The sequence below is a fragment of the Cupressus sempervirens genome, chromosome 6 (assembly GCF_028749045.1).
Source record: "Cupressus sempervirens isolate cs-2001-9-10 chromosome 6, ASM2874904v1, whole genome shotgun sequence".
NCBI classification, from domain to species: domain Eukaryota; kingdom Viridiplantae; phylum Streptophyta; class Pinopsida; order Cupressales; family Cupressaceae; genus Cupressus; species Cupressus sempervirens.
Window position 1 is genome coordinate 45,136,386 of NC_143123.1, and position 20,774 is coordinate 45,157,159.

The window sequence follows — 20,774 nt, forward strand, 5'->3', positions numbered from 1 at the left end:
CACTCTCACAAATTTTCCCATTCTCCTTCATAATTATATCAATATATTAGATTTAAGAATTATAAAAATTTAAAATTTTATTGTCCATCACTTTTCACCACCACTCTTTTGATTATATTTAAAAAAATAACAACAAAGTGGGCATTTAGATACCACTCAAATAAAAATTTGATGCATCCTCTCATACTATCAATTCCTCTTAATGTATCACATATCACAAGCTATTGAAGGCCCATAAAATAATAATGATGCAATGTCTATCTCTTGCTTTTTGAACTTCAGATAATAATCACAAATATACACTTTCTTTTTATATAAAAAAGATTATCTGCTTGCATGAAATATAAAATATAATTATACCTATAGCCCTAAAACAAAATCATCTGATCATATTAACTATAAAACAGAATATTTATCTTTATCCATCTCATTTTAAAGGGCATTGATTCACACAAAGCAAATGGGACTCTCTTGCATGTCTGGATTATATATATATATATATATATATATGGGTCTAATTTTGTTATCATCTATTATATATGTAATGCAACTTGCTTTTTCTTGCTTTTTCTTTTGATTTAATTTGTAGTTTTATATTTTTAATTTATTAAGATGCATGACATTTAAGTTTTATAATTAATTGATTTTTAGTGCAAAATATGTCCATAATTACATATATTTATAGTTCAAGTACTTTCTATATGTTTGATTTGTTTATGTTATTTATGTAAAGATGAAAATTTATCAAGCTAGTTCTCATTTATATTCTATTCACACCTTATTATTTAAATTTAGTGAAATTTAGTTAAGGTATTTATTTATTATATATCAGGTCATAAAATTAAGACACATGTATCTTAATCTAATGCTATACATTTATTTTTCTACCTGTATACATATATTTGTTTATTTTGTTGGTAGAAAGGGGGATTTATATCCAAGTAGTTCCACATTTAGATTCTATTCACACCTTAACCTTTAAATGTACTTAGAATGTCTAGTTTTAGTATATAAAGTCTAATGTTAAGACATATAAATTATAATGCTATCTTTTAGCTTACCTTTTCATGTATAAATAGAAGAGTTTTTCATTGTGATATTAATTTCTTTTCATGTATATTTACATCTATTCCTATAAGATAGAATTTTTGTTTCATTTTAGGTCACTTTATGTTCTTTAATTAAACACCTTGATCGTGGGAGTCTATCCTCATATAAAATGTTAGGATTTTTAAATTCATATGATTAAAATATATAATATCACAATGTTTGGTCAAAAGTATTGGAAATTTATTAAAGTAGTTCCAATACAAAAAATAAAATAAAGACAACCAATCATACATGTGAAGGCAATGAAACAATTGAAAGTGTTTCCATAAAACAAATATATTTATAGGGAATTCTTAGGAAGTTCATTCTAATACTAGTAGAGAGAAATGGACTCATTATTTCCTAAATAGATACAAGTGATGGTTTCCATAAAGTAGGGAGAAAATTTTAAATATAAGAAAATTTTTTAATACATACTTATAAGATGTAAAGTTCATAATTGACAATACAATATGACTATCCAAACACTAAAACAAAGAGAGATGTATTATGCATTTCTTAGTGTGAGAATTGAAAAGAGAGAATGTAGCTTGTGAGTTCCTGTGTTCATTATTGTGTCATAGTCATCTTCATGCCCCTTTGGCATCTTCAATTCAAAGTTTTGAACAATTCTCCCAATAACCAAGGAGGCCATTGTCACTGCTTGTGCCCATCCTGCACACAATCTGTTCCCCGCTCCAAATACCATGGTCCTATAAATATCCTCCTCTACTGAAAATTCTAATTGTCTTTCTGGTTTCCACTCCTTTGAATTTTTCCATTCTCCCTCGTAATTATTTGCTCCCCATATGTTAATTAATATCTAAACAATAAACAAGAAAATAAATTAATAAACATTCAATTTATGTTTAAAAGTATTTTCAAAATTATTTGCAATGCTCATGAAAATTATAAGTTTAATTTGCAAACAATTAATATAGGTACAAGTTAGAATTGTAAGGAGTATAATATTGATAACTAGATTTAAAAATGACATATTTACATTCCTTTAATTTTCACTACCCATTTGATAATTCATTATTTATTTTTGAAAATATACTTAGTAATGACTATATAAATAGTAAGAATAATTCACTTATATATATATATATATATATCACTTTATTAAACTAATACTTTTATGTAATATGCATTGTTTTTAAATGCAAAAGCATTGAAAACTGAAAAATAACATGATTAATACTTTCACTTAATATGCATTAATTTATATATGTTTTTAAATTTAAGATTATTAAGAACTAAAAATTAAATTTATTATTTAAAAAATATTTAATGATCAACCAAGTTCATAAGTCATTCTATTTGAAGACATAATTTGAATTACTTTTTAATAATTAACTAATAAAAGAAAATGATTAATATTATATTTTTATATCACCTTTTTCAAAAGAATATTTAACTAAATTATATATATATACACTTTAACATATATTTTTTAATCAAGTGATACTATTATTATTAAGATTCAAAAGTGTAGTAGTGAACAAAAATCATTCATTAGAATGAATGGTATGTTCAACACTCATTCTTATAAGAGATTTGGTTCATGGAAACTATTAATATTCTATTGACTCACTAAGTTAAAATGTGATATCATTATCAAATTGTATAATTTTCAAGTTAAACTCATTAATTAGTTGTTCACAAAAATCCATATCTTATAAGAATGAATCATAGATCAATAATAGAACCTAAAAACTATAGAGTTTAATTAAAAACAATATCATAATTTCTACTCACAACTTAACATATTTAATCTAAGCATTCAAAATTAGTAATATTTTGTTTATATCACTTCTCGGAAGCAAACTTTTAGTGATCCATAATATTTTATTTTACCTCCCATCCTGCTGGAACGTGGTAGCCGTCGATCTCCACATCTTGATACACAATACGTAGTGGCACAAGAGGCAAAGGAGAATGCCTACGTACTGTCTCATAAAATATTGCTTTCAAATATGGTAGTTTGCCTAAATCCTCTTCTTCTACTGCCTTCTTTCCACATACTTGTTCTATCTCTTTGTAAAGTCTTTCCTGTTGTAAACAAATTGCTAGGGTTTTAGAAAATTTCTATTGAAATAGAACGACATTATTGATGAAAATGGAGAACTTTTTTTAGTATAACTTTATTGATGAACATGGGAAAGTTCATACTGAAAAGTACCTGAGCATGAGGATGCTTTGCAAGGTTGAAGAAAGCCCAAACCATGGCAACATGACTTGTAGTTGTGCTTTCAATAATAGGCTCTCATATTGCAGTTTCTAACTGCCTCTCATTCAGAATCTCCCCTTCTTTGAGAAGCATGTCTAGATATCCTTTTGATTCCTTCATTCATTAATAATTCAGTAAAACAATTATTAAATCTTATTATTAGATATATAATTAGATGACAATATATTCATTAGATTATGATATTGTAATTAATTCTGGTCAAATTTATTGATCTATTATTGTACTTGCCGCAGACTAATACTATTGCAATCACTTCTATTTATGTGGTGATCAATTCTTTTTATTTCATTTACTTAATTAAACTATTACAACAAATACAAGCTACTATGTGACACTTATTCATGAATAGTAATTTGAACACCAAAATTTTTGTGACACTTATTCATGAATAGTAATTTGAACAACAATATTTTTTTAATGAAAATGACTTAATCATTCGAACTATTACACTAAAAGATATTTATGACAGTTTTAATCCTTCATATCACAAACCGAAATGAGATTATTTCAAATATAGGGTCATGGTGTATTGTGAAGGTACCTTTCCAGAGGACAGGAGCTCCCTTTCTTGGTGAATGAGAGCTCTCACAAGTGCTGTCCTCCTTCTGATTACATTGTTCAACTTTTCATGTAGTTTTTTATTGGGAAGCCATCGATTTACAAGAGGAAGGAAATCTCTCCAATTGATTTCCAGAGCAGCATTTCCTGGATCTCCAACAATGAGATTGTACATGTCATGCAATGATAAAACTTCACTGCCCAACTCTTCAACCACTAAAGGCTCCACACTTCTGCCTATAACCTGTAACCAGTGCAAATGAATTCATATTTTTTAATCCCGTAAGAAGAAAATAAAAACACAATACTCAAGAATTCATTTAGGTTTTATAAAAAGAATATGAACGATTTATGAATTGGGTTTGACATTCATTCTACTATTGAACTAGTAACTGTGGTAGGAAAAGTTACTTGATTTAGAGCAAAGGGAAACAAGTGATCTAAAATGATCTTGCTCATGTTCACTGTGTCATTGCAAGATTTCTTCAACTCAAGATACATGGAAGCTATTAACTTCTGCACCATTTCCTCTCTCATGAATGCATTCTTTTTCTGTTTACACATGTAGATGTAACATATGTTATAAGGAATGAAAGAAATGAGATAAATCTTATAAAAGGAGAAAAATAAAAGTTTGGAACTTTTAAGTAGATGGATATTTATTAAATGAATACAAGTTTGCTAACTTTTAAGTAGATGGGTATGAAATGAAGTAGATGATTGTAAAATGTGATTTAAAAAAAAAACAAAAAGAGTTGAAGACATTACTTGAGGAGTTGTTCCAAGGAGATGAGAGACCATGAGCTTCTTCATTAATCGATGATCTCTTCCATAATCAGACAAAGCCACCATTGTCTGATCCAAAGACAACGCTTTCAAAGCTGTGGTCAGATTCTTCGCTGTTATAGATGAATGATGGTCTGTCATGGCCTGCAACACACATTTACATTCTCAAGGGTTTTGATTTATAAGAACTAAAATAAGAAGCTTTATAGAAACACTAAAATCATTAAATTTCTACATGCCATAGTGATTTGGCCATATTCTTTTTTATTTGATCATATAGATCTTATTGCTGGCAACTCTTTTAATCAAACCCTATAATGATTTGACCATATTCTTTTTAATTTGTCATATGCTATTGTTGGCAGCTCTTTTAATCAAACTCTATAATGATTTGGCCATTGTCTTTTCGATTTGATCATTTTCAGTCAAAATCTATAATGAACATAAGAAAAAATAAAAGTAAGAGCAAATAATTGATAGATAACAATTAGTCCACATGTTTTGTAATCTTTATAAAGTGATCTACCATCAAAACTCCTTTTTGAATGCAAAGGAAAAAGATGATTGAGATTTAAACTGGGCAGAATTACAACAACAAAATCTTACTTGTCTTGCGGCTTTGGCTGAATTCAATACAACAACAGCAGATTTAAGTCCAGTACGAACAGAATAAACAGGACCATACAATTTAGCCCATTGATAAAATGTTCTGTGAGGCACCTTATCCTTGAACAAAACAAGATCCCTCACAACCATCCATGCACCCACAACTACATTTATCACATTTCAAAGTTAGAGAACAGAGATAAAAATGGAAAAAAATAAAATTATTTTTTTCTCAGATTATCACATTTTTCAACGTAAAGAACAAACATAATAGCACAAGAAATATCACAGTTTTTTCAGATTATCTCAGTTTTTAAGTTAGAATACAAGGAACATAAAAGCTAACCAGGTGGGTATTTCTTCTTCTTTGATGATAATCTAGATTTAATGGCGATGAGTACTAAACCCACCACCATTATAGCCTGAAACGCAGTCCAAGCTTCAAGCAAATAATAGTAAGACATATTGCTCAACCGCTACTTATGAGAGATAAGAATATGAGCTCCCCAACACACATATATATAGGTAAAGCAAGGCTAAATAAAAAATAATTAAAACGTTGTCTGATAACTAATTGATGATTATGCTAGTTAAATTGGGCAATGTCACGAGGGCAACTATTTTTGGTTACGCTTGTTTTGTGGCTATACTTATGTGACAAATAGTTTGACAATGAAACCTGTCTCTTTGTTGCATGTAACTAGATGAGGTGAACTATTTTGTGCTTATCATTTCTTTTAGATAATGTTTTGCACTCTTTCTATTTGTGTGGTTGTATCTGTTTATAAGTCTTGGATTTTTTTTGGGAATATTTTGAAACCATGTTTAAAATTCGTTTCATTTAATAAAGTTGATATTGACTTTTGTTATGAATATATATAAATTGATGGGATGATATATAATGGCAGACAAATGATTTTAAGATCAGAAAACACGAGGGTCTGTTAATTGTCATTAGGCTTGCAATTAGTTTTTCCTAAACTATCGGGAGGAATCTTTGTGACCATATTTTAGATAAAATATATATTAAATAATAAAGTTGTTAATAAATTTTGGGTGTTGTTATATGCATTTATCTAAATTGATTGGGAGTTATATTTTGTGTGGAGATAATGAACTTTTATGATTATTTAAGATAATAAAGGTTCAATTATATGCTAATATTTTTTTTGTAATAATAGATTTCTAAAAAAAAACTTCTGTGGTTATATTGAAAAGATTTCCATCTCAAATAATAAATTTGAAAATGAAGAAGTTGTGTCGTATTATATTTCTTTGTAAGTTGATTAGGGTGGCATAATTTTCAAGTGAAAATAAAGTTTTGAATTATTAGAGGTTCCACAAAGAAATGAAATCACTTTATATGAAAGTGACTAGTGAACTTTTTAATTTGATCTAGATGTTGGCATCACACACTCTTCATCTCCACATGAAACACTCTTGACTATGGGCACAAGTGTGGGACCTCATCCTTATTTAAGACATATACAAACACAACTTTGCCTCTCTTCATACAAACACATCATATAGCATCCACGAGAATCAATAAAACTATACAGTACAATAATCTAGCATCAACAAATAAAAGGTTTGTACCCATCAATATATTTGAAGCTACGACATAATCATCATCATAAGGAAATGCAAGCGATGATCACATACCATCAAAGTATCTATCAAAGTGTAAATCATCACATGTCATCAAAACAGTATCAAAGAAAAACACCATAAATTACCCAACACACACATGAACATCTAGATATGTAGAAAGTAAAGGAAAACATGTAAGAGTCTTACAAGAACCACCCAATCTTGAATTGTTTAGAACTACTCATTGTAGAAATACCAAATAACCTTATGGATTTGGTTGATAAAATATATAACATTGAGAAGATGTTTAATTTGACCACTTTTGTCAATATGTGAACTTTGTATCAAGGTTTGGATGTCCATGAAATCATAGTACATAAGATCTCATACACATATCTTCATAGCAAAAATTCCAAAAAAATCTTAAGTGCCCACCTTAGCATAGCTTTTACTCAAGGATAAAAATGAGGGCGAACACTTTTATTAAACACTTGTTTACTTTACATATTGAAATAACATAAAAATGATATGATCTTATATTTTGTAGTGAGTTTAAGGGCTTTAATTGTAATATAATTTATTGAATTGTATTAATTAGGTTAGCTATAAAAATAGTATTTTTTTTAATAATAAAATTGGTCATTGATATCTAAAATAGATACAAATGATGATTTGCATGTCCAGTAGTGAGCAAATGTCAAACATAGGCAAAATTTGTAATACATACATGTATAAGATATAAGCTTCATAATAATGATTGGTATGACTACCCAAATATTAGAACACGAAGACATGGAGTGTGCATTTCTTGGTGTGAGAATTAAAAGGAGAGACATAGCTTTTGAGTTCTTTTATTTATTATTGTATTAGGATCTTCCCCATGTTCAGTTGATATTTAATGTCAACATTTCAAGAACAATCCTTCCAATAACTAAGGAGGCTATCATAACTACTTGTGCCCATCCTATGCAGAATCTATTCCTTGGATGGTCCTATAAATGTTCGCCTCTAAGGGAAATTCTAGTCGTCTCTCTGATTTCCACTCCTACAAATTTTCCCATTCTCCTTCATAATTATATCAATATATTAGATTTAAGAATTATAAAAATTTAAAGTTTTACTATCCATCACTTTTCACCACCACTCTATTGATTATATTTAAAAAATTAACAAGGTGGGCATTTAGATACCGCTCAAATAAAAATTTGATGCATCCTCTCATACTATTAATTCCTCTTAATGCATCACATAGTACAAGCTATTGCAAGGCCCATAAAAAAATAATGATGCACTATTTATCTCTTACTTTTTGAACTTTAGATAATAATCACTAAAATTACTATGGGGATATGTTGAGACCATATTTAAAATTCATTTCATTTAATAAATTTGATAATAACTTTTGTTATGAATATATATAAATTGATGGGATCATATATAATGTCAGACAAATGATTTTAAGATCAGAAAACATGAGGGTTTGTTATTTTTCGTTAGGCTTCTAATTAGTTTTTCCTAAACTATCGGGAGGAATCTTTGTGAACATATTTGAAATAAAACATATATTAAATAATAATGTTGTTAATAAATTTTGTGTCTTTTTGTACTTGTCATAGGCTATACTACTACTTTTAATTTTTGTAATGTTTATTTGTAAGATTTTAAATTAAATTAAATTAATTTTTTTAGTGAAACATTATATTTATATTAATAATAACTGGTTCAAAAATGCCCTCGAAGAAAATAACTAGAAAAGATAAACTTCGGTCATTGCCTAATACAAAAAAGGATGCAGAAGAAGAAATACTACATCAAGAGAGAGTATCTATCAACACTAATTAATCTTGTCCTAGAGATTCCAAAATTGAGAATATAGTGATTACAAAGAGCCCAAAACTCATATGAATACAATTCATTGTTTGGTGCCAAAGACAAGACCAAGAGCCTAGCCAAAAACTGTCATAAAGATTTCCATCGTTGATCTACATCCAAAACTCCAATTAAGACCATGATATTAGAAAGCCATATGATGCAAGTGCAATCCAAGACCCTGACCTGCATACAATATCTCAAAAGAATAAGTGAGATCCATAAAAGAAAAAACATGCAAAATCATAAAGAAATCATGATTTACAATCAAATAAAATATGAGAAGGACTCAACCTTATTCTAAACATATTCTTTTGTCATAATATTAACCAAGTTGGGGAGATCAAGGAGATTAAGTGGGGAAAGTAAAGAGTTAATATAAACCCAGTCAGTACCCAAATTAGCTAGACAATCAGCTAAAAGATTGCCTTCTCTATAAGTATGCATGATGTACCATTCAGAGATTTAATCAAGAAGAGACCATACTTGATGTAATATATACTGTATGGACCAATTATATACATGATGTTTAATACACGCATTAATAATAATGTATGAATCCCTTTCAACATGTAATTTAGATATAGAAAGTGATTTTGCACATTCCAAACCAAAAAGCAAGGGCAAGGCCTCAACTTTGTTATTAGTACATTGAGGGAGAGAAGATGATTTTGCTATGATCACACAACCTTAAAAATCTCTAATGACTATGCAATAGTTAGAGTTGCCTGGATTTCCTCTAGAGGCCCTTATTTTACTTGAATTTCATTGGCTTATAAATTTAGGTCTTATAAGAGTGGATTTTGAGGAAGCACTACCTGATATTTTAGAATGAAAAATATAAGTCATATTAACTTTTATAATATGAAAGAGGACTATAAACTATATACATAAATAAATGAAATTGTGAAAATATTTTGTTATTTAAAACTATCAAATGAATAATATATATGGTATAATTATTTCAATAATATCTTTTTCACATGATTATATTTTATGAATAATATTTTATATAATTATTTTTTAGTTTTAATAAAATATTAATACTTTAAGATACAACTTGATTAGTTATAATAGTACAATGACATTTATATTTAATTAGAATTTTTTAAAATTATTAATTTTAAAAAAAAAATATTTTAATATTCAAAACAAAATAATGATTTTTAAATCTTTCTAAATTAAAAATTAGATTTTTAATGTAAAACTATATTTATTTTTAAAAAAAAATTAAATACTAATAAAATAATATTAAATTTTTAACTTTACTACTCTATCTAACTAAGCTATTATAAATTATGACAAATACATGCCACTATGTGGCACTTGTTATATGCATGTATCTAAATTGATTAGAAGTTATATTTTTTTGTGGAGATAATCTTGACTTTTATGACAAAAGTTCATGTATGAGGTTCAATTATATGTAGATTTTTTTTGGTGGCTATGTTTAAAAGATTTCCACCTCAAATTATAAATTTGAAAATGAAAAAGTTGTGTCTTATTATATCTCTTTATAAGTTGATTAGGGTGGCATAATTTTCAAGTGAAAATCATAAAGTTTTGAATTAATTAAGGTTCGACAAAGAAATGAGATTACTTTATATAAAAGCGACTAGTGAACTTTTCAAGATAGATGATGTTGGCACGACTCACTCTTCATCTCCTCATGAAACACTCTTGACTCTAGTAAGGCAAAAAATGTGGGACCTTATCCATATTTAAAATATATATGTAAACACAACTTTATCCCTCCTCATACAACACATCATATAGAGTCCATGAGAATCAATAACATTAGCACAAAAATAATCTAACATCAACAAATACAAGGTTAGTATCTAGATCAATATATTAGAAGCTAAAGCATAATCATCATTAAAGTAAATGTAAACCACAATCACATACCATCAAAATATCTATCAAAATATAAATCATCAAATGTCATCAAGAGAATATAAAAGGAAAACACCGTAACCTATCCAACATGCATGAACTTCTAGACATATAGAAAGTAAAGGAAAACATGGAGGAGTCTTACAACAATCACATAATCCTAAATTGTTTAGAACTACTCATTGTAGAACTACCAAATAACCTTATGGATTTGGTTGATAAAATAGATAATATTGAGAAGATATTTAATTTGACCACTTTTGTCAATATGTGAGCTTTGTATCAAGTTATGGATGTCCATCAAATCATAGTACATAAGAACTCATACACATATCTTCATACCCAAAATTCCAAAAAAAATGTAAGTGCCCACCTTAGCATAGCTTTCACTCAAAGATTAAAAATGAGGGGGGACAATTTTATAAAATACTTGTTTACTTTACATATTGAAATTACATAAAAATGACACAATCTAACATTATGTAGTGAGTGTAAGGACTTTTATTGTAATATAATTAACTGAATTGTATTAATTAGGTTAGCTATAAAAATAATATTTTTCTTATAATAAAATTGGTTATTGATATCTAGAAGAGATAAAAATGAAGGTTTGCATAACTAGTGAGAAAATGCCAAATATAAGCAAAAAAAAAAAACTTAATACATACATTTAAGATATAAGCTTCATAATAATGATTGATGACTACCCAACTACTAGAACATGAATTTTTCCATTCTCCTTCATAAATATATCAATATATTGGATTTAAGAATTATATAGATTTAAAATTTTATTATCCATCACTTTTTACCACTCTTTTGATTATCTTTTAAAAACTAGCTTTTTTATATTTATATATATATATATATATATATATATATATATATATATATATATATATATATATATATAAAGATGAAAGATATCCTTCTCGAAGTGCCTATTTTCATAATTTCATAATTTTCATCATCGCATATTTATGTGAGTCTAAGAGGCTGAGGAAATGATTCGAGACTCTTGATCTGCTTCATTTTTACTTCCATTTCCTCTCTGTAATTTTCACAATTTTAATTATATTTAGTCTATTTCAATTTTATTTTTCTGACATGTAAATGAACGTTAAATTTTTTTTCAAAATAGAAAATGTTTACATTGAAGATTGCTACCACTGTAGAAAGCCTCTCAACTTAATTAACAAGAAGATGAACATTTAGATACCACTCAAATGAAAATTTGATTAATTCCTCTTAATGTATCACATAGCACAAGCTATTGAAGCCCATAAAAAAATAACGATGCAATGTTATCTCTTGCTTTTTGAACTTTAGATAATAATCACAAATATACACTTTCTTTTAACTTAACATAATAATAGAGAACGTGTACTCTTCAAAGATGGAAGATAGAGTACCACTTTTATATAAAAAAGATCATTTGCTAGCATGAAATATAAAATATAATTATACTTGTAGCCCTAAAACAAAATCATCTGATCTTATAAACTATAAAACAGAATATTTATCTTTATCCTATGAGAAATATTAAAACAAAAAACAAAACTCACAACCTAACCCTAAAATCTACTCGGGAACAACTATTACCAAGTGATAAATTTTGCTCGGTAACCAAAGAGAATAGGCGGCAAGAGAGTTTACCAAGTTAGCTCGGTAAATGAAAGAACACACAACTCAGTAACCAAAGTGATTACCGAGTGAACTCAGTAGGCAACGTGATTACCGAGTGAACTCGGTAGAAGAAGACATCGAGTGTACTCGGTAGCCACAGGAGAATGGAGCTCGGTAGAAGAAGGCACCGAGTGTACTCGATAGCCACTGCAGAGAAAGACTTCTACCAAAGACAATACCGAGTGCAAACTTATAACATGAATAATTCCACCATTAAAACCAGAGACTCAAAGCTTCAAACTTTCAAATAAACTTTCCAAAATGAAATGAATAGAAGAAGGACAATAATGGATTCAAGTATTCTTGCTTGCTTTCTATTCAACTTTGATTCAAACTATTACAAATCTAGGAGCATTTAGCTTCAACCAGAAAACTCTAAAATAACCCTAAACTTCAAACTGAAAAACTTTAAACTTTAAACTTCAAACTTACAGCTCTAATGGCTGCATACAATAATGCCTGGAGCAATCACTGCTTCAACAGGATGAATGGAACAATACACTATGAACTATGAACTTACAGAATGACACAAAGGAGTATGTGCAATTGCAGGCATGAAAAAAACACTTCCTCCTGTCTCTGCACCAATGGATCTGCTGATCACTTTTCTTTCTTTCTTCTCTGCAACTTCTGAGCTCTTTCTCTTCTTCTGTCTCAACTGGTTGAATGGAATAGAAAATTCCTTTTGTTATACTTGCAAAATGTTTTCCCCCCATTTCTGAATTTGAAAAAACTCACCTACCAAAATAAATATTTCTGGCTGTTGTGCAATCCGCCAGGGGAGGTAGGTGGGCGTTTGGCTCCAGGGACAAATGAACATCTGCATTAAATATTCCAACATATCCATCTCATTTAAAGGGTACTAATTCACACAACGTAGATGGGGCTCTCTTGCATGTCTGGAGTATGAATATATGTATGACAAGAAGTAATTTTTGTGATTGGTAATCTGTGATTTCTGTATGGTCTTGATAATTTCAAAGAACTAATTCAGCAAGATTATCAACGGGAGAAATGATCCCACATACAATTAGTAAAGATGATTCTCGTCTTATTGGAAGTGATCATTTGTTGCCATGTTCCTCCACAAATTATTCCATGTAAATATAGGTGTTTAAATAAGTTTGGTTCAAAATGTTTATTGTTTAAATTTTTTCATACAAGTGTTAAAGATAAATTTAAGTATATTTTCTTAGATTGTAGTGTTGTTATTTATTAGTTATTAAAATTAACCAGTTGTTGAATAGTGGTTGCTAAGTTGATCACTTATTGGAATTGTTTATCATTTATGGACCTAATTTTGTTATCATGTAATATGTAATGCAACTTGCTTTTTCTTTTGAATTAATTTGTAGTTCTATATTTTTAATTTATTAAGATGTGGGACATTTAAGTTTTATAATCAATTGAATTTTAGTGTAAAATGTGTTCATAATTACATATTTTTATAGTTCTTATTTTCTATATGTTTGTTTTTATATATTTATATGTAGGTTTGTTTATGTTATTGATATAAAGATGAAATATTATCAAGCTAGTTTCGATTTATATTCTATTCACGTCTTATTACTTAAATTTAGTTAAGGTATTTATTTATTATATATCAAGTCATGCAATTAAGAAACGTGTATCTTAATCTAATGCTATCTACTATAATTCAAGGATTTTCTTTGTGTAATCTCAATTTCTTCCTGTGTATATTCACATTCATGGATAGAATAGAACAAACAATTTTTATTTTTCTACCTTTATACATACATTTATTTATTTTGTTGGTATGAAGGGGGATTATTACCCAAGTAGTTCCCCATTTAGATTCTACTCACACCTTAAACTTTAAATCTACTTAGAATGATTAGTTTTACTATATAAAGTTTAATATTGAGACATACATTTTAATGCTATCTTTTGACTCACCTTTGCATGCTTAAATAGAAGAGTTTTTCATTGTAATCTCAATTTCTTTTCATGTATATTTACATCTATTCCTCTATGATAGAATTGTTCTTTCATTTTAGATCACTATATGTTCTTTAATTAAAAACCTTGATCTTGGAAGCCTATCTTTATAATCAAAGCTTACAATTTATAAATTCATATAATAAAAGATATAATATCACAATTTTTAGTCAAAATTATTAGAGATTTATTAAAGTAGTTCCAACATAATACACATATAAAGACAAATAGTCATAAATATGAAGGTAACGAAACAATTGAAAGTGTTTCCATAAAAAAAATATAGTTTTATGATGAATATATAATTTTACTCTATATGATACACCAAAAATGACTTTTGTGGTTGCACCTTAGAATTACCAAGCTAGATAAACAAAAAGAACAAAAACTTGAACCCATGAACAAGCTCATCCCCCTATAAACAAGAAAGACAATACTCTTAACTCAAAATAAAATATTAGTTCAAGAAAACATTAAAACCAATATGAACACACTATTTAAAAGATTTCCACCTTAAATAATAAATTTGATAATGAAGAAGTGTTTTATTATATCTTTTCATAAGTTGATTAGGGTGACATAAATTTCTGGTGATAATAATTTTTTTTTCAATTATTTAAGCTTAGGAAGAGAAATGAAATTACTTTATAAAAAAGGTGACTAGTAAACTTTTTAATGTGACAAATGATGTTGGCATGACACACTTTTTAAAATATATACAAACACAATTTTCCCCCTCTTCATATAAACATGCCATATAGAATCCACGAGAATAAATAATATTGGCATACTAATAATCCAACATGAACAAATTCACGAGTTAGTGTCCATCAATATATTAGAAGCTAAAACATAATCATCATCAAAAGAAAACATACACCACAATCATGCACCATCACAATATCTATCAAAATATAAATCATCATATTTCATCAAGAAAATACCAAATGAAAAAACCATAATTAATATAACACACACATGAACATCCATACATATAGACAATAAACTAAACAATGGAGTCCCAGTCTTCCAAGAACCATCCAATTTTGAATTTTTTAGAACTACACATTGTAGAACTACAAGATAACCTTATGGGTTTGGTTGATAAAATAGAGATGATGAAAATATGTTTAATTTGACCACTTTTGTGGATTTGTGAGCACATATAAAGCTATGGAGATGTCTATCAAAGCATAGTACATAAGAGCTCATCCACATCGCTTTATAACCAAAATTTCAAGAAAAATTAAGCACCCACCTTAACATAGCTTTGAATCAAAGATAAAAATCAGGTGAGCTTTTCATTAAATACTTATTTTACTTTAAACATTGAAATAAAATAAAAAAGGACACGATCTAACATTTTGTAGTGAGTTTCAGGGCTTTTACTTTAATATAATTTATTAAATTATACTATTTAGTTTAGGTTTAAAAATAATATTTTTTCTTAGAAAGAAATTGGTCATTGATATCTACAATAGATACAAATGATGGTTTGCATGAAATAGTGAGCAAAGGTCAAATACAAGTAAAAATTTAATACATACATATAAGATATAGGCTTCATAATAATTGATATAATATGATTATCCAAACACTAGAACATAGGGACATGGATTATGCATTTCTTAATGTGAGAATTGAAAAGAGAGGACTAGCTCGTGAGTTCTTTTATTTGTTACTATGTCATAATCTTCCTCATATTATATCTGCCCATCCTGTGCACAATCTATTCCCTACTCCAAAAACCATGGTCCTATAAATGTTCTCTACTGTATACTCTAGTTGTATCTCTAATTCCCACTCCTATACATTTTTCCTTTCTCTTTCATAATTATTTATTCTCCTTATGTTAATTAATATCTAAATAATAAACAATAACAATCAATTAATGGTTGATTAATATAATTATACATATTTCCAAAATAGTTTGTCAAGCTTATAAAAATTATTAAAAATAGAAATTATTTAATTTCAAAACAATCAATATATTAATAAGTTAGAGTTGCAAGATAGCTTTTGATAATATTGATAATTGAAAACAACATCGAATTCAACATTTTATGAATATAGTAGATTTTTTTTGATGAATAGTTCCTTTTGATTAATTAAAATATTAAAGTATATATTGATGAATATAGTAGATTTAAGAATTATAAACATTTAAAATCTTATTGTCCATTACTTTTCACCATAATTTTGATTATTTTTTAAAAAATTAATAACAAAGTGGGCACTTAGATGGCACTCAAAAAACTTTGATGCATCTTCTCACATTATCAATTCCTCACATAATATCAGTTATTGAAGGCTGATGAAATTAATGATGCAATGCCTATCTCTTTTCCCTTGAATTTTGAAAATAATGATGCAATATTATCTCTTGCTTATTTACACTTTCTTTTAACTTAACATAGATAATGTGTGCTTTTGAGAATGTGTACTCTTGAAAGATAGAAAATAAAGTACAATCATTCCATAAAAAAAATACTTCACAAACCATTTATAGACTCCCAAAGATCATCTGATATCATGAGTTCTATAAAATATAATTATAACACTTATGCCCCTATAACATATCAACTATAAAACATAAAATTTATCTATACCCCATCTCATTGAAAAGGGCACCTAAAGTTGATTCATACAGCACAGATGTGACTCTCTTGCATGTCTTGAATATAAAGGAAGTAATTTTGTTATTGGTAATCTGTGATTTCTATATGGTATCTGCTGACATATGGTCTTGGCAATTTCAAAGAAACAATTCAGCAAAAATCATCAACGGGAGAAATGATCCAATATACAATTAGTAAAGATGCTTTTCCATGCTATTGGAAGTCATCATTTCTCGCCATATTCCTCCACAAATTATTCCATGTAAAACATTTGGTTCTTAAAGTTTATTGTTTAATTTTTTTCATACAAGAGTTATAGAAAATTTCAAGTATTTCTTATGATAGTAGTGCTGTTATTAGCTATTAAAATCAACCAGTTGTTGAATAGCGGTTTCTTAAATCATCAGTTATTATTGCACTTCTTATAATTTAAGGGTTAATTATAATCTATTTTAGAAGTATATAACGTGTTGTCATTTAGCATATAATGTATTTTAGTGTTATCTATTATATATGCAATGTAATTTTTTTTGGAATTAATTTGTAATTTAAAAAATAAAAATAAAATTAGTACAGTTGTGTGACATTTAAATCTTATAATCAACCAGTTTTTAGTGCAAAATGTATTCATGATTACATATTATTTGTTTCACTTATTTTCTCTATATGTTTATTTCCATATCTTTATACATAGATTTGTTTATATTATTGGTATGAAGATAGAATATTACCAAACTAGTTTTCTATTCATAATCTACTCACACCTTATTACGTCATTTACTTAACCATGTTTACTTATTATATATCAAGTCATAAAATTAAAACTTGTAGCTTAATGTAATGTTATCCACTGTCTCACCTTTGCCTATAAATACATGATTTTTCTTTAAATAATCTCAAATTCTTCCTATGTATAGTCACATTGGTTGATAGAATAATTTTTTCAAAAAAATTTCTCTCCCTTTATACATACATTTGTTTATTTGTTGGTATGAAAGGGGATTATCATCTAAGTAATTTCCCATTTAGATTCTATTCACACCTTACCACCTTTTTTTTGCAAAAAGAGGGGTAAAAATTTATTAAGACAGAAAGCAATACAACAAGGAGAGCTCAACAAGGAGCTCGATCCTGAGCAACAAGATCATCAAATTCTTGCACCATCTCAAAGGACAGTTGCCTCCTATCCCTAATATTCCAACCCGAATCATGACTAGATGCCCATTTGGCTAAACAATCAGCAGTTCTATTCCATTCACCAAGAATATACGTGAACCTAATGAACTGAAAAGAGGAAGAGAAGAAAAGAATCTGCTTAACAACAGTGGCCAACTGCCAACTAACATCCTCAAGCTCTTGCGAAGAAAGCATGTTCACCACCACCTGGGAATCAGACTCACAGATAATCTTACTCCATCCCCGCAAGCAACACTGTTCCACAGCATATAAAATAGCCTAAGCTTCCATGAGATTGTTAGTATAATCACCCTTATGAACTGAGAAGAAAAATTTAACATCCCTAGAACTACAACAAGCCACTCTGCCAATACCAGCCGAACCAGGATTCCCACGGGAAGAACCATCAGTGTTAATTTTCAGAACTCCACAGGGAGGAGGAGTCCAGTGCCCATCCTGGTTAACCCGACTCTTCCTCTGATGGTGAAGCTGCCTGGACATAGAAGGAAACCTATGAGCTACAGCACCATCCTGCAGATGAAAATTTAGGCGATTATAGATAGCAAGATCAACCGGATCCATACCCCCATCAAGCTCACACTTCACAAGAATAGTTTCCTGAAGAGAATGTGATATTTTCCACCAAAGATGCAAAACACCAAGCCGAACATCTTGGAATATGCGATGATTCCTCTCTAACCAGATATGCCAAAGCATGAAAGATGGGCCAACAATCCAAGTGGCATGGAGAAAAGAAGACTTGGAGGGAGCAGTACCCAAGCGGGCCCGGAACTCAGGCAAAGAGGAAGCATGCCGACAAGAGCAACCCCAAGCGCTCCACCAAAGGTGCCATATATGAGTAGAATAGGAGCAATGGAAGAACAGATGGGAGACAAACTCCTCTCCATTACCACAAAAAACACAATAAGAGGGGCCCTGAAATCCACATTTACAAAGATTATCCCAGGTAAGACAACGGTTGTGAGCCACTAGCCACATGAAAAAATTGCACTTGGACCAAGAAACTTTATTCCAAACTTGCTTCCACCAAGGGACCTCAGCATCCCCAAATAATTGTCTAGTTATCTCCTAATACCCAGCAGAGACATGATATTTACCAGGCAAGGTACCGCCCCAAGCCAAAACATCTGGACCAAGCAAAGAAGAACACTCTCTAGAGGCAAAAATTTGAGAAAGCTCCTGACGATCCATGTCTGTACCTCCAGGAGGCCAATCAGAAGAATGCTTCCATCTGTAACCAACAACAGGTCCCAATTGATAAGGAGTCTTGTAATGAGCCACTTTATCCCATCCAGCGGCAAGAAAAGAGTCACAAAGAGGCTGAAGATGAGGGTATATGGATAAAATGGAAGGGAATCCATCCCAAGCATCAGACCAAAACAAAGCCTGAGAACCTCCTTTACATATCCAAAACAGACCCCTCTTTACCAACATCGCACCTGTCTTCAAAGTATGCCAAACCATTGAGCCACGACCTTCAAGAGGAAGTGCAGAAACAGAGCAAGGATCAACACCATGAAAATATTTATGAGTGATAATACGAGCCCAAAGTTGATGTTGTCCAGAGCACCATCGCTAATAAAGTTTAGTAGCCAAAGCTTGACTACTCAATAGAGCAGATCGAAGACCAAGACCACCCTCCTTTTTAGGCCTACAAACAGTTGCCCAATTAACCAAGCTCCATTTAGTACTACGCAAATTACCACTCCAAAGGAATTGTCGAGAAAGAGCATCAAACTCCTTGAGAAAGTAAATAGGTGCAACGTGAACCATGCATACTCTAGTGAGCTATCTCTTGTGTCACCTTTAAATATATAAATAAAAAATTTGATTATAATCTCAATTTCTTTTCATGCATATTTACATCCATTCGTAGAATATTATTTCTCTTTCATTTCAGGTCATTGTATTTTCTTTAATTGAACACCTTGATCTTGGGAGCCTACCCTCATAATCTAATCTTATGATTTTTAAATTCATATGATTAAAAATATATGATAGCATAATTTTTAGTCAAAAGTATTGAAAAATTATTAAAGTGGCTCCAACCCAACACTAATATAAATACAATCAATAATAGGTATGAAGGTAATGAAACAATTGAAGGCATTTCGATAAAACAATATGCTTATAGTTTTATGATGAGTATAATTTTACTCTATGATACACCAAAAATGGTTTTGTAATTGCACCTTAGATTCACCAAACTAGATAATTAAAAAGAACACAAAATTAAACCCATATAGCATATGGTATGAACAAGCTCATATCCCCATTAAACAAAAAAGACAACACTCTTAACCCAAAATATAGTATTAGTTCAAACAAACATTAACACCAACATGAAGACACTATTTAAATAAGTTTATTTAGTTTAGATTTTGACGCAAGATACAAATGACACAATTTAAGAGTCTTACTCCACCTAAGAGAGTTTATTTTAATATTATTTATCATCTTTCTATTTCTAATGTTAGGTATGAAAACACCATTTTCTCTGCAAATAAATTTGAGATTGATTTTAAAATAGATACAAATGATGCTTTGCATACAGTAGGTAGCAAAGTTCAAATGTAATTAATTTTTTAAATACATTAGTAAAAACATCAAGCATCATTAAAGATGATGTAATATATTTATCAAACACTAGAACATGGAGGAATGTA

At 29.2% G+C, this 20,774-nt stretch overlaps 1 pseudogene across 1 annotated transcript; it reads right to left on the bottom strand.

Annotated features, from left to right (window-relative positions):
• Positions 1-1,401: 1,401 nt before the first annotated feature.
• On the bottom strand, positions 1,402-5,784 carry LOC149551040 (ent-kaurene oxidase 2-like; annotated as a pseudogene). Its single transcript, XR_016353276.1, has 8 exons — positions 5,640-5,784; positions 5,294-5,457; positions 4,670-4,831; positions 4,313-4,453; positions 3,885-4,145; positions 3,275-3,436; positions 2,950-3,144; positions 1,402-1,912 (listed from the first exon to the last, which is right to left on the bottom strand). The product of XR_016353276.1 is annotated as an ent-kaurene oxidase 2-like (transcript).
• Positions 5,785-20,774: the final 14,990 nt, after the last annotated feature.